Source organism: Marmota monax, unplaced genomic scaffold (genome assembly GCF_021218885.2).
Source record: "Marmota monax isolate L192 unplaced genomic scaffold, Marmota_monax_Labrador192_F-V1.1 WCK01_AAM20220418_F8-fsc00020, whole genome shotgun sequence".
Lineage (NCBI taxonomy): Eukaryota > Metazoa > Chordata > Mammalia > Rodentia > Sciuridae > Marmota > Marmota monax.
Genome location: NW_026692912.1, coordinates 4,274,920 through 4,287,862, shown reverse-complemented (window position 1 = coordinate 4,287,862; position 12,943 = coordinate 4,274,920). Strand labels below are relative to the sequence as shown.

Sequence of the window (12,943 nt, the reverse complement as noted above, 5' to 3'; positions counted from 1 at the left end):
CATCCCGGAGGGGAAGTTAGCGATGAAGAGCAGCCTCTATGTAGGCCTCAGTGACCTCTGCATGGAGTGCTGCTCACGCATCTTCGTAGGAAACCCTAGGACCCTCAACAACCTGCACTCCTCTGTGAAAACGATGTGCCTCAGGAACCCTGCTGTCCCTGGCTGAACACGGATCCCTTTAGCTTCACATGTGACTCATGTTTATAGAGACATCACCGTACAGACTGTTTGGACTGTGACGCAATGACTATGTGAACCATGGAAAAAATGAGAAAGACATCCTAACTGGACGCCAGGGCGCAGTTGAGGAAATCCTGTGATGTGTCATGCGGGCAATGCTAGAAGGTCACCAGAGCACTGGGCGGGCCAGACAAGAGCCCCGGTTCTTGAAATGTCACCAGGACTCGGGAGCACAGTTTTCTACTGGGCCCAGATCAAGTTTCCAGTTCCTCAAGGATGAACCCGTGAGCCAAGCAAGAACAGGACCTCGCATGATCATCTTCCCAGAGATGTGACTTCCCGTGGGGACCTGGGTAGTTGGAGTTCCCCATCTGGCTTTGCGGGCCATTTTGGCATCAGTGGTGTCAGGGAAGCATCATTCCTGATCTCAGGGTCACCAAAACCATTTTTCCTTTCATCTTTATCCAAAAGCTTTTTTTTTTTTCTTTTTCTTTTTTTTTCTGTTCCAGCCCATAGTCATGTGATTTCCCGGGGGAGTAAGAATTCTTGAATTATGGCTGTTTCCTTTGAGCAAAGTATACATTGCTGGGCCTGGGTCACAGTTAGGGACTTCTCTTGTCAAGTGACCTGGGCTTTATTTACACCTGGGCAGCAAGATTTAGAGGGAGCTGATGTGGGGAACAAAAATATTTTGAAAAAAAAATCACGTGTACCTCCATTATTTTTTTTGTCCTCCAGTGAGAACTTCTTTATTTTTAAATAGGTTGCACCTTACATGGTAGGAAAATTCAGAAGATTTGAAAATGTTTAGGGTAAAAACTAAACTTTCATTCCTCCCCTCCCCGATCTCACCCTGTTTCTCTTTGGGAGGTAATGACCTTGCCAGTTTCAGTTTTGTGTATATCCTAAATACTTCCATGTGTTTACTTTAAGGTCCACTCCTCTTGCAAACATCCCCCCATGACTATTACCCTCACTACTGCCTCCTCGCCTGTCACATGATGACCTTGCTCTTGGCCCCAGGAGGGCGAGATGGATGCTATCAGGCACACAAGGTCAAGGGCAGAAAACCAACACTGGGGAGTTCCTATTTGCCTGCTGCCCTTTACCCCTTTATATGTACACCTCCTTTAGGAGCTTAGCGTGCGTGGGGCCCTGGGTTCAATCCCCAGCATCCAAAACAAAAACACCTCAAAACAAAAATAAAGAACTTCAGTGTGCCAGAGATTCTTATGGAAAATTTTTAAATGCAGATTCCTGGTCCCATGCCCAGAGACGCCCTGTGCTGAGGCTTTGAGTCTGCTTTTCTACAAGCGCTCCCTTCCCAAGATGATCTTCTTTTTCTTTTTCTATTCTTTCTTCCTTTTCTTTTTTCTCTTTTTCTTCTTTGGCTACCTGGGATTAAATCCAGTGCTACACTTGCTATATCCCCAAGCCCATCCCAAGATGATCTTGATGTATGGGGGTGGCTCCAGGATCTCCCTTTGAGAAACCCCGTCTCCAACATTATTCCTGACTTTCCTGGCTCTTCTATTAGAGGTCACCACAGGTTCTCTCATTATTACTGATTTTTCAAACTCATGCCCACTGGATGGCTATTCTTCATCACTTGGGCATTTTCCCTCTCTCCTTCCGTTTTCAGCAGAGGAAGCTTCAAAATGTTGTTTGGAGACTCCCAACAAATCCATTGTCTCTGTGTTTGGTAAGATGACACCTCCCTTTTCAGGGAAAGCCATTGGTTAGATATGGCCAGCCACCGTTCAAGAATCCTGTGATAGAGTTGTTTGATGTTATATTTCCATTTCCATTTCTCTCTCTCTCTCTCTCTTTTCTTTTTTCTTTCTTTCTTTTTCTTTTTTTTTTTTTTTTTGGTACTGGGGAATGAACACAGGGGCACTCAACCACTGAGCCACATCCCCAGTCCTATTTTGTATTTTATTTAGAGACAGGGTCTCACTGAGTTTCTAAGGGCCTTGCTAAGTTACTGAGGCTGGAGATCCTTCTGCCTCAGCCTCCCGAACCACTGGTATGACAGGTGTGCGCCACTGTGCCTGGCTCCACTTCTATTTTAATATTAAAAATATATGCACAATTTGGACTGTCTGGCTGAGCTTCTTATAAAGGAGGGCTGCCTCATGATTTTGGTTCCATTACTTCAATCTGTATTTACGGTCAAGTTGGCAACAAGTGACAATCTAAAGGGACCACATTTACCTTTTGATCGGTTGACAAGTGCATCTGACAGTAAATTGGCTTGACCTCCCATCTACCTCAGACTGGAAGGCTGAGTTCCTCCTGGAGCCAATGGAGAGAGGGCCTCAGGTTCCCACCCTGATACCTCTCTGACCTTTTCCTTGTCCTACCAGGCTTCTTCTCCAGATCTGCTCCCTTAAAGGCTTTGGGACTGGCTGTTCCCTCTGCCCAGATTCTTCTCCCAAATATCTCTATTAATAACTCCCTGTTCTCCTTTGGGGATTTGCTTAAGCCATTAAGTTTCTCAATCCTATTTAAAATGGACTCCTGCCCCCTTCATGCTCTCTAGCACTCTTACCCTCTTTACAGTTCATTTCTTTATCATGTCTGTTCCTTATTGTTCCATGTAGCTCCCTGCATTAGAATGTGTCCCATGAGAGTGGGATCTTTGTTCTGTTCATCGATGTCTCCCAAGCACCCAAAGCAATGCTTGACACACTGTAGATGCCTAATAAACTCTTGATGAATGAATGAATTCTCTAATGCCTAATTACTAACAATCACCACCTCGTGACTGCTCTTGTATTCAGTGATAAATCCGTTAATTAGTTTTATAAAAACAAAACTCCTCTTTTCAGTGATAATTTGCCATGAAAGACATTTTGCAAAGTTTTAACATGGGACTCAAATGTTTGTATTTTTGGAATGGATGGGGGAGTGTAGCTCAGTGATAGAGAGCTTTGGCCAGCATGCAGGGGCCCCTGGTTAATCCCCACCATCACACACAAAAAAAATAAAAATAAATATGTGTGTTTCTCAAATGCGGAGTCCAGGAGCATGGGCTGAATGGATAAGGGTCCTGGGTTTGACACTCTCTAGCATGTTCCTGACTGAGCACTGGCCACTTGTTCCTCTCTCTCATTTTCAAGCCAGGAAAAGGCATCCTGTCACCATCTGCCATTATTGGTCATTTCTGGTGTGGTAGACATAACCACTTCTCCCTCCAAGAAGAGTCTCCTCATTTTTTTTTTTTCTTTTGGTACTGGGGATTGAACTCAGGGACACTCGACCACTGAGCCACATCCCCCGCCCTATTTTGTAATTTATTTAGAGACAGAGTTTCACTGAGTTGCTTAGAACCTCACTTTTGCTGAGGCTGGTTTTGAACCCTTGGTCCTCCTGTCTCAGGCTCCCAAGCCGCTGGAATTACACCCGTGCCGGGCTCTCACTTTCTTTGGATAATTTTGGAGTAACCATTTTTCCCCCTCTTGACCTCATTTATTTCTGTTTGACAACATTTAAATTCATTCCATTTTCCCTCATAATAAAAGAAACACACTGGCCAGGCTTGGTGGTGCATACCTATAATCCCAGTGGCTTGGGAGGCTAAAGCAGGAGGATCTCAAGTTCAAAGCCAGCCTCAGCAAAAATTGAGGTGTTAAGCAACTCATTGAGACCCTGTCTCTTAAAAAATACAAAAATAGGGCTGGGGATGTGGCTCAGCGGTTCAGTGCTCCTGAGTTCAACAATCCCTGGTACCAAAAAAAAAAAAAAAAAACAAACAAAAACATGTTTTTTGTAAAATAAGATTTTTGTGAATTCTAAAGGTATATGAAGAAATAGAAGCCCCACAACTTGAGGACCTTCTGTAGCTTATTTCTCTGACTACAAATGTAATAGTGGGACACAGCCATTTTAATATTTTGGTGTAGTTTATTTGGTCTTGTAGTGTCAAGGATCAAACCCAGTTACTCATGCATGACAGGCTAGCACTCTACCACTGAGCCACAACCCAAGATCCTTGGTGCAGTTCTTTCTTGTCTTTTTCCTATGTGTACCTATTGAGTTGAAATATAGGAAACTGCCCATGTTCAACCATTTTTGACCCACACATTGGCAATATTCTACGTTTCAACCTGGTAATTCTCACAGTTGAGTCCATACTGTGCATATAATTTTACACTGTTTTTCCATGCTATTACAACAGCAACATTTGCCCAAGTATTTCCGGATTCTGGGCCCTTCCTGGACTTGCATTAGCTGCACAAATAATTCATGAACATTAGCATGTCGGCTGGGAGCCCCACCCTGTCAATCACTGAAGCAGTTCAAGTGGAGCCCAGACTTGCTGAGTCTTCATATAAATGACAGTCCTCACCAATTCTTCTAGGAATCTCTTCCTATAAATTTCTCCAACCAACTGCTGGTGTGCAGTGCCTGCCACCAGATCTTCTGTCCAAACGGCAGTTTCTGGGAATGTCGCTAATGACTGTTTCGTTTCTCATCTCCCCGTCCCTCCTGCATGAATCTGGTCCATTACTAGTGACGTGTACTCAGCTTGTGGCTTATCTTCCTCCCCAGTGAAATGACCCTCTTTGATTTGTTGTTGCTGTCTCTTGGTTTCTGGATTTCTGGGCTAGTCTACCAGTATGTTTAAAAGGGAGAGCCGATTAGTTTTGGGGGGTTTAACAACAGGAGCAGTGCTCCCCGTGTGACCTCTGACTTTGCCTCAGCAAATAGTATCAAGGCGGTCAGCTCTACATCTTATCAGCGAGTTCCTGAGAAGTTCATGGACCATGGTTACACTGAGTTGTGACCCTGCCCCCAAAATTATTGCCCAAGAACAGTCATCTATGTGGGTTCTGTCTGAACCAGCCTGGTTATCTAGATTCTGTGCAGCTTTGTTCCCAACTGGGCCTAATTTGCTCTAGATTTGGCTATGTTCAACTACAGACCAGGGGTCCCTCCAAAAACCCCATTTGAATAAGGTTTGAGAACTTCTGATACAAGATCAACTGTCTCTGCTGATAATAACATTATGTCTCTCCAGGTACAGCAGAGTAAAAAGGATGAACTTTAACATTTTGGCCCTAAGAATAAGAGAGTAACAGGAGACCAGAACATTTAAAGGTAATATGTAATCTATGAACACATCAAAGGATAAAGAAAATAAGGCAAAAAAAAAAAAAATCCAAAATAAAATGCCCTGTGGCTCCTCTTATCAAAACACAGTAAGCTGCCACACATAGAGGCAGAGGACCCTGAAACCTGACACCCTGGTTTTGAAATCAAACTAACTTGCATTCAAATCCTGACCCTGTCTGTTCCCAGCTATAAACAGGGCTGAGATTGCCCTTCATTAAAACTGAGCTGAAAAAAATGTCCACTGTGAGGATGGGAAAACTTGAAGAGAGAATACTGGCCACACTTGAACTTGATCAGAGTCATGGTTACTATTAGACTTAACAAAACAAAACAAAAAAAATTGTAATTTGGTCTTATGTTTTTATTATTGCAAAAACAACATTACAGCATGAATCAACTCTGTTATCTAAGCTCTTTGCTTAGATAAACTTGAAAAAAATAACCCTACTACAAAAAAAAAAAAATCAGACTTGACACTTTTCTCTATTTCCTTCTGAACTTGGTGATGGGGCTACGTCATCTTTACCCACTTGCCTCTCAGCTTCTTAACTTATCACATTCCCGAAGTCTTCCTGGCACGGCATGTTCTAACTCAGTGTAAAAGTTATTATTTCAACCAATATACCCTAACCTGATAGTCATGCCTCTATTGTTGAGCACTTATTTCCAGTTTGGGAAATATCCTTTCATTTGGTTCCTGTTATGGTAATTTGAAATGCGTGATTAAGAAAAAAATAGGTCTTTTCATTTAGGTATACGGATATTTCTAGCTCGAATTTGAGAACACTGCTTATGGTAAGCAATGTTAAAAGAAAATAAAGATGGTTTCAGTCTAGTGGATTGCAAATTGGGATAACTCCAGGAACTCGCATGTCCCTTCACCTCGGGTTTTCGCATCTCGACAGCTGTCAACTTGGTCTGAGGATGAAGAATAACTGAGAATGAGATTTGGGGAGCGGGGGTCTGTAGCAAAGTTCACAGCTGAGTGCTAAACCATGTGCAAGGCCCTAGGTTCAATCCCCAGCACCAAAAGAAAACAAAAACTTTTAAAGTGGACCAAATTCGTGTTAATTCAATTCCTCACACTCCACCCATATGAAAGCGTGGGAATCCGTATTACTTGAACACAGAGAGGGAAAGGTGCTCGCCTCAGATCCACAGCAGCTAGAGATGGAGAGAGTACAATGCCTTCTGCTAACTCGGAATTGTTTTCCCACTGCACTTTGGGGGGCGGGGGGAACTTCCCCAGCCGCTCCCGGGAGAAGGCGGAAGGGCGAGCCACCAAAGGCCAGGTGGAGCTCTGTGGGGCGTCGCTGGCCCTCCAGAGGGCTCCTCCTTCCCGGAGCTCAGCCCCGCCCGGCTCCGAGCATGCCCAGTGCGCTCCCCGCCGGTCCGAGCAGTATTGGGCAGGCGCTGCGGCTCCAGGTTTTGCCGGCGACCCGGCCCGACCGGGGCGGGGCGCCTGCAGCGCTGCCCTAGGGACTCCCGCTCCATCGGAATTCCCCCGACGCGACGCCCGGGCGGCGCCCGCATCAGTGGCGCTACCGCGGGACGTGTGCCACGGTGACAAGGACTAAAGTGAGGTATCTGGCATTGCCGGGGTCTCCGCACGGCTCTGGGACAGATGGCTCCCTGGACCTCGGGTAATCGGATCGGGACCGGAGGGTCCCAGGCTTCTCTCCATCCTTCACTTCACGCACTCATCCAACACGTGTTCATACTCTGTGCCAAGCGCAGCTGAAGGGCCAGGGTCACTGCAGCGGACAGGCAGAGCTACAGCCCCAGAACTGACGTTCCGGAGGGGCCACCCCTGAAGAAGTGAGCAAATCGGGAAAGGCCAAAGTTGGCTCTCTCGCTGTTCCTTCCGCAGTCTTGCGCTTTTTTGCACCGGTTGGTTCCTCTCCCAGGAATGCTCTTCCCGTTCGTCTGAGGGGCTGAAATGTCACCTCTCAGTGTCACCCGATCCGCCACCCGATTAGACTACTCCATCAGCTCAAGGGCCTGAACTGACCGCTTCAATGAAAATTGCACCAACTCCACCCGCAAGCCTTCTCACCTGGCACTTTTCCCATTAAAGAACTTCTCACCTTTCCTGTGCTACTTCGTTTGCTAATTTGCTGTTGATCTGTTGTCGGGTCTCTCTTCCTGCAACCCCTACCCATGGGGTAGGGTTTTGTCTGTTTGTTAACTGCACGTGAAAAAACGGGAGCAGGAACTCAGCAGTATTGGTTGAGTGGATAGTGACAAATGCTTTGAAGAAAATTAAGAAGTCGAGGGCCAATTTAGAAAGGTGGTCAGGGAAGGCCTCTCCAATGAGGGGATATATGTACAAGGAGGAGGCGCCAGACACGTGAAAAGCTGGGCAAAGGCGTCCTACAGAGGGACAGACGTGCAATGTCCTGAGGCTGCTCAAGCCCTGAGTGTCCGATGAACAGAAAGGTGCTCCTGGAGCTGGAGGAAGGCAGGGTGAGAGGAGGCTTAAGAGTCAAGTAGCAACACGGATCAGGTAGGGGGCCCCACAAACCATGGATGGAAAGGTTTCACCCGGGAAGCTTTCTACAGCAGCCGGACTAGCATGGCACTGAGAGCCAACAGGACCCCATTTCAGCAGCTGACCCGCCGTGTAAGACCCCTCTCCCCCTCGTTTTAAAGAGTTCTTGGGCGCCAACTGTTTGCCATTTCTCGGCATGAAATCATGGTGAGGGCCCAGCACATAGTAGGTGTTCAATAAATGCGTAAGAAACGAACGCCTGCGTGCGGGAGCCAGGGAACCGGGGCCGGTCCTGAGCTCCGCGGTGGTGCCAGGTGGTCCTGGAAGCCGCGCAGGAGCGCGCTGCCCGGGGCGGGGGCGGGAGCGCCCCACAGGCCGGCCCGGGCACCCGCCCCCCGCCCGGCGCGCGGGCCCGTCGCGGCCAGCCCGGCCGGCGGGAGCCGCCCGCGGGCGGCACTGGGCATGCTCAGACGGCGGCCAGGTCGCGCCGCGAGCGAGCTTCCGCGCCGCCCGCACGCGCGACCTACCTGGGCGCCCCGCGCCCCCGGATGCTGCAGGTACGGGCCGGCGCGACCCCAGAGGACCGGGGGCAGGGTGCGGACGGCCGGGGCTAGGGGCGCACTCGGCGCCGCCCCGCCCCCACTGTCCCCAGGCGCGCGGCGGACGCGCGGGCGGGCTGGCGGCGCGGCGGACGCGGGGTCCTGGAGCCACGTCGGGGCGGGGAGGGGGCGCCGCGCCGCGCTCACCTGGCGGGGCCGGGGCAGAGGGCGGGGGCCGAGGCGGGCGCGGTGGGGCCGGGGCGGGCGTCCGGGACGCCGGGCGCGGCGGGCGTGGGCGTGCGCTCCGGCCGAGCGGGGAGGGCGCAACCCGCCGAGCCCGGTGCCTGCGCGCGGGAGGGCCCCGCGCCGCAGCGACCCCGGCTCCGGGCGCCCAGGGGCGCACCGCGCGCGGGGAGCGAGCCTGCGGGGGCCGCCAGAGCTCGGTCTCCGGGACGAAGCCGCCTCTAGGCTTTCAAAGATGGCATTTCCTGGGCCTGGCACGAACTCCAGCGCCAATAAACCCTCCCGTTCCGCGGGCGATAGGGAATGATTTATCAGGTAACTGCGGTGAGACAGCTGCAGTGGGGGAGTGTAGGTGAGAGCGCTCATCTCCCGGAAATGCCCGTGTTCTGCCACCTAAACTTACTGAGAAGTTGCAGTTGCCTTAAAAATTTATGGGAAGTTGGGACAACTTGACACCTGGGTTTCCCGAGGTGATGGAAGGATCTTGTGGCTCGGAAACTGGAGACCTGTGTTCAGGTTGGGCTCCCCCTTGGACAGCTGGTGTCCTTGAGCAAGTCGTTTAACCTCTCTGATCCACCATTTCCTCCTCTGCAAACAGCCGGTAATAATACCCACCTCATTGGGTTGTTGGTGGATTAAGTGGGATAAATTATGTGGAGGTGTTTGGCTCTGTGCCCGGCACAAAGCAAGCGAGCAGTTGGCGTGATGTGAATTTAATTCATTTAGAGACCCTCGTGGCTCCCATTTCACCAGGAAATTAGAATTAGCAAAGCATCTTCTGGGCCTGTCTGTGCCCAGGAGAACTTCTGCTGAACGCAGAGGCTTTGGAAAAACAATTTCCCGAAGTGTAATCAGAGAGCATCTTCCTTAAAAGCAGTTTTATGCATTCAGAAACTCCAGAAGTTGGCAGTTTGGCTTCACTTACAAAAGAGCTGTTTTGCAAGATGGATCATCTTGCAAATGTTTAAGCAGATGATTTGAGAAAGTAAAGCCTGTTTAGGAGGATTTTTGTTCTACAAAACTCCCAGGCCCAACTTTAAGCGATTATTTGGATCAGGATTTCTCAACCTCACACAATTGACAGTTGGGGTTAGATAATTCCTCTTTGAGGGTGCTGTCATATGCATTGTAGACGTTTAGCAGCATCCCTGGTCTCTACTCAGTATACTGCAGTAGCAATCCCTGTCTCAGTTGTGCCTCCAGACATTGTTAAATGTCTCTTGGGGGCTTAGTGCCCCCCCTTCTCCTTTTAAACTGCCAATTTAAATAATCCCTGTTTTCTGACATTAGCCTGAGTTATTTGAGAATTTCATCTTGTGCATTTTTTTTTTCTTTTTTTTAGTGGTGCTAGGGATTGAACCTAGGGCCTTGTGCATGTGAGGCAAGCACTCTACCAGCCCCCATCTGTGCATTTATGATAATAATCTTTGCATCACCTTCTGGAGCTGTATGGAGTTACCAGTATCATCTCATTTGATTTTTTACAACTCCCCCATGGGGCTGGTGTTACTCCCATTTCACAGATGAGGAAACTGAGGCTCTGAGCAGTCAGTTACATAGTATGTGGTACAACTGTGTTGTAACCCAAGTCTTCTGGGTCCCAGGGCAAATCTTTCTCTCATGCATCCAACTGCCCTTTGTCACATGCAAGCCTTCACTTGGATGACTTTCCTCGTGATTGAATCAGGATGTAGAATATATTGGAAGCTGGAAACCTTTCTGACTAGTTGAAAATTAACAAGAGTAGGCCATTATCTGGGAGAGAGTAGGCTGTTCTAGTTAAATATTCTAGTTTATAGCGAGCTCTCATAAATCCCACATACACTTAATGGAATACCAATTTGCAGAGAATTAGAGTAGAATAAAACGTGCCTAATACTCTATATTGATCCTGGTTGTCTCTGGTGATTTGCCTTCTCTTAAAAAGGACTCATATATGCAAATTAGACATTAGCCGGGGCTTGTAAAAGGTCAGGTTACTAAAGGCATTTCAGAATAGCTCCACTGATTGAGCTGCTTCTGTATGGCAGGTGCAGAGCTGGGTGGGGATGCTGAGTTGGACCAGTCCCCAACAAACACAGGGTGCCGGGGTGAACTTCCCCTCAGTTCAGGCCAGGCCAGACCCTTGGTATGCCCTTCTGGATAGCTTAGCGCAGGAGAAGGAGCCCCAGTTACCGTGGAGGCAAATTCAGGATCCCACACTGCTCACTCCTCCTATCTCTGAGCGTTCGCTTTGTCTGTTACACCAGAGGTATTTTGGTAGCTTTTAACATTCTTCAAGTTTTAGGGACCCGGTAAGGGAGGCAAGGTTCATAGACAAACCTTATCTCAGAAAGAAGTTGGGGTTCTAAGATGGCAGATGGTCTCAGGTTTGAGATCAACAAGACCTTTTACTGTGAACTGGAAGGGTTGCTGCCCATGCCTCCTGACTTCCATTCCCTTGCAGGTGAGGAAACTGAGTTAGAAAAGATGGAATGGGACCAGGAGTGAGAGGACTAATTGTCACCTTCTGCACGAAAGGGGTGCCGTTTTCTAGAATGGGAATAACCAGAGGGGACCAGCATTGTGTAGTAGAGGGAGCAGGGAAACATAACACCTCCCTCCCGAATTCTCAGGGACTGGCGCAGATTGAGAGGGATCAGCGGTTTGTGGTTCCTCTCTCCTGACCCCTGAGAACTCCTCTGGACCTAATCCTAGGGTTCACTGTCCTGCCACCAGACAGTGAGTTCCTAGAAAGCAGGACTGATCTTTCCACTTTTCCCAGGGTCTGCAGCAGGGGCTGGAATGCCAGAGGCCTGAGGCCATACCTGGGCTGGCAGGGGCAGGGCTGCTCCCCAAGGGTCAGCTCTCCCTTCCAACTCTGATTCAGACGGGACTGATCCAGGTCCCTTGCACACTGCTCTTGTCTGGGCCCTGGCGACCTCATGACCTCAACCTCCCATCATCCAGGTATCTTCTTTCCTTGGGCTGCAAAGGAGACTAAGTGAAGCTCTTGGTAGGTTCCTGGCTGAAATCTGATCTGGCTATGGCTTCTGAGACTCGAGCTTCTGCTTGTACCTACCTGAAGCCTCCAAATTAGCTGGTTATTCTAAGACCAGCTGTGAGCAGAGTCAACCACAAATTCGGACATTTTTTTTGAGTCTATACTATTTGTCAGGCCAGAGGGCTACAGAGATGAAAGCTGAACCTTGCCTTGGAAGGATTTGTGACACTTGTGCATGTGTGTGTCTCCATCCATCGGCCGTTCATTTTGAGGGGCACCAGGAAATACCATAGGGAGTTGCTGACATTTGCATTAAGCCTTGAAAGTTAAAAAAAAAATGGCATTCAGGGTGAACAGAATAGCAGAAACAGAGATGCAGAGGCATGAAAGACCTCGCATGTTTTAGTTTAGGGTTGAACTCATGGCCTCGCAAAGGCAAGACAGGTGCTCTGTCACTGAGCTCTGTCCCTAGCATGTGAGAGTTTTCATATTTTAGGCCTACGGACTCTTTCCAAACCCATTCTTTTTTTAATTTTTGAGGCAGGGTCTTGCTGTGTTGCCCAGGCTGCCCTTGAATTTCTGGGCTCAAGCGATCCTCCTGCCTCAGCCTCCTGAGTAGATGGGACTAGACGTGTGGGCCAGTGTACTGGCTCAGGCTCAGCCTCTTGACTTGCACTGCTGCAAGACCCCACTCTTATGGACGGGGTGCTCCCCCATCTCTGTGCAGGGCTGGACCTACCCAGCACAGGGGTTAGTGCCAGTTCTTTTTGTCTCCCCAGCATGGGAGTGACACCTCTGGTTGTCTTTGAAGCAGGACCCACTCTGCCTGGGATGCTCTGGTTTTACCTATTCAACCGTAATATGGTACTCCCAGGCGGCTAGCCACTGTTCCCAGTGCTTTCCAAACACTGATTGACTCCTTTAGCCCCGTAGGTAGGTGGGGGCAGAGCTCACCTACGTAATATGTGTATCTGTGCAAGTGGTGTTTTGGTCACTGTAGTCATCTCTGGCTATAACTGACTTTGATGTGCCGGGGAACAGCCGAGTCTGAGAACGTGAGGCACCGCTGACGGCCACAGAGATTTCTCTCTGACCTGTTTCCTTCAGGGGGCCAACAGCGCTCTGCTGACTGCATTTTCTGAACCAAAGACTGGGATGGGTAGCCCAAAAAAGAATGTGCTGCTGCTTTGTACGAGAGGAGGCCTGGGAGGTGTTTGGATACTGAGAGAGTGGAATTTTTGAAACATTTTGATGGTTTATGTGGAAAGTTAGGACAGAGGATTTGCAATTGGGATAGCGCTGGAAAATTCAGGTCTTATGATTCGTCAGGATACACAGCTTTTAGCAAATGTTTATGCAGTGTGTAGTTTGGAGTGAATTTTCTGCACT

General features: G+C 48.9%; 1 protein-coding gene across 4 annotated transcripts in view; it reads left to right on the top strand.

Moving 5' to 3' along the window:
* Positions 1 to 12,943, top strand: part of Ptpn3 (protein tyrosine phosphatase non-receptor type 3) — a 148,609-nt gene that overhangs the window by 30,575 nt on the left and 105,091 nt on the right. Inside the window, exon 1 of one of the 4 annotated variants that reach the window (XM_046451395.2) lies at positions 6,710 to 7,804. The exons of 1 other annotated variant lie outside the window; for it this stretch is intronic. The gene's annotated coding sequence lies outside the window, so the exon portion shown is untranslated. Of the gene's footprint in view, positions 1 to 6,709; positions 7,805 to 7,902; positions 7,922 to 8,243; positions 8,347 to 12,943 lie in introns of those variants that run through there. 2 more of the 4 variants (XM_046451399.2, XM_046451396.1) reach the window with 2 other exon arrangements.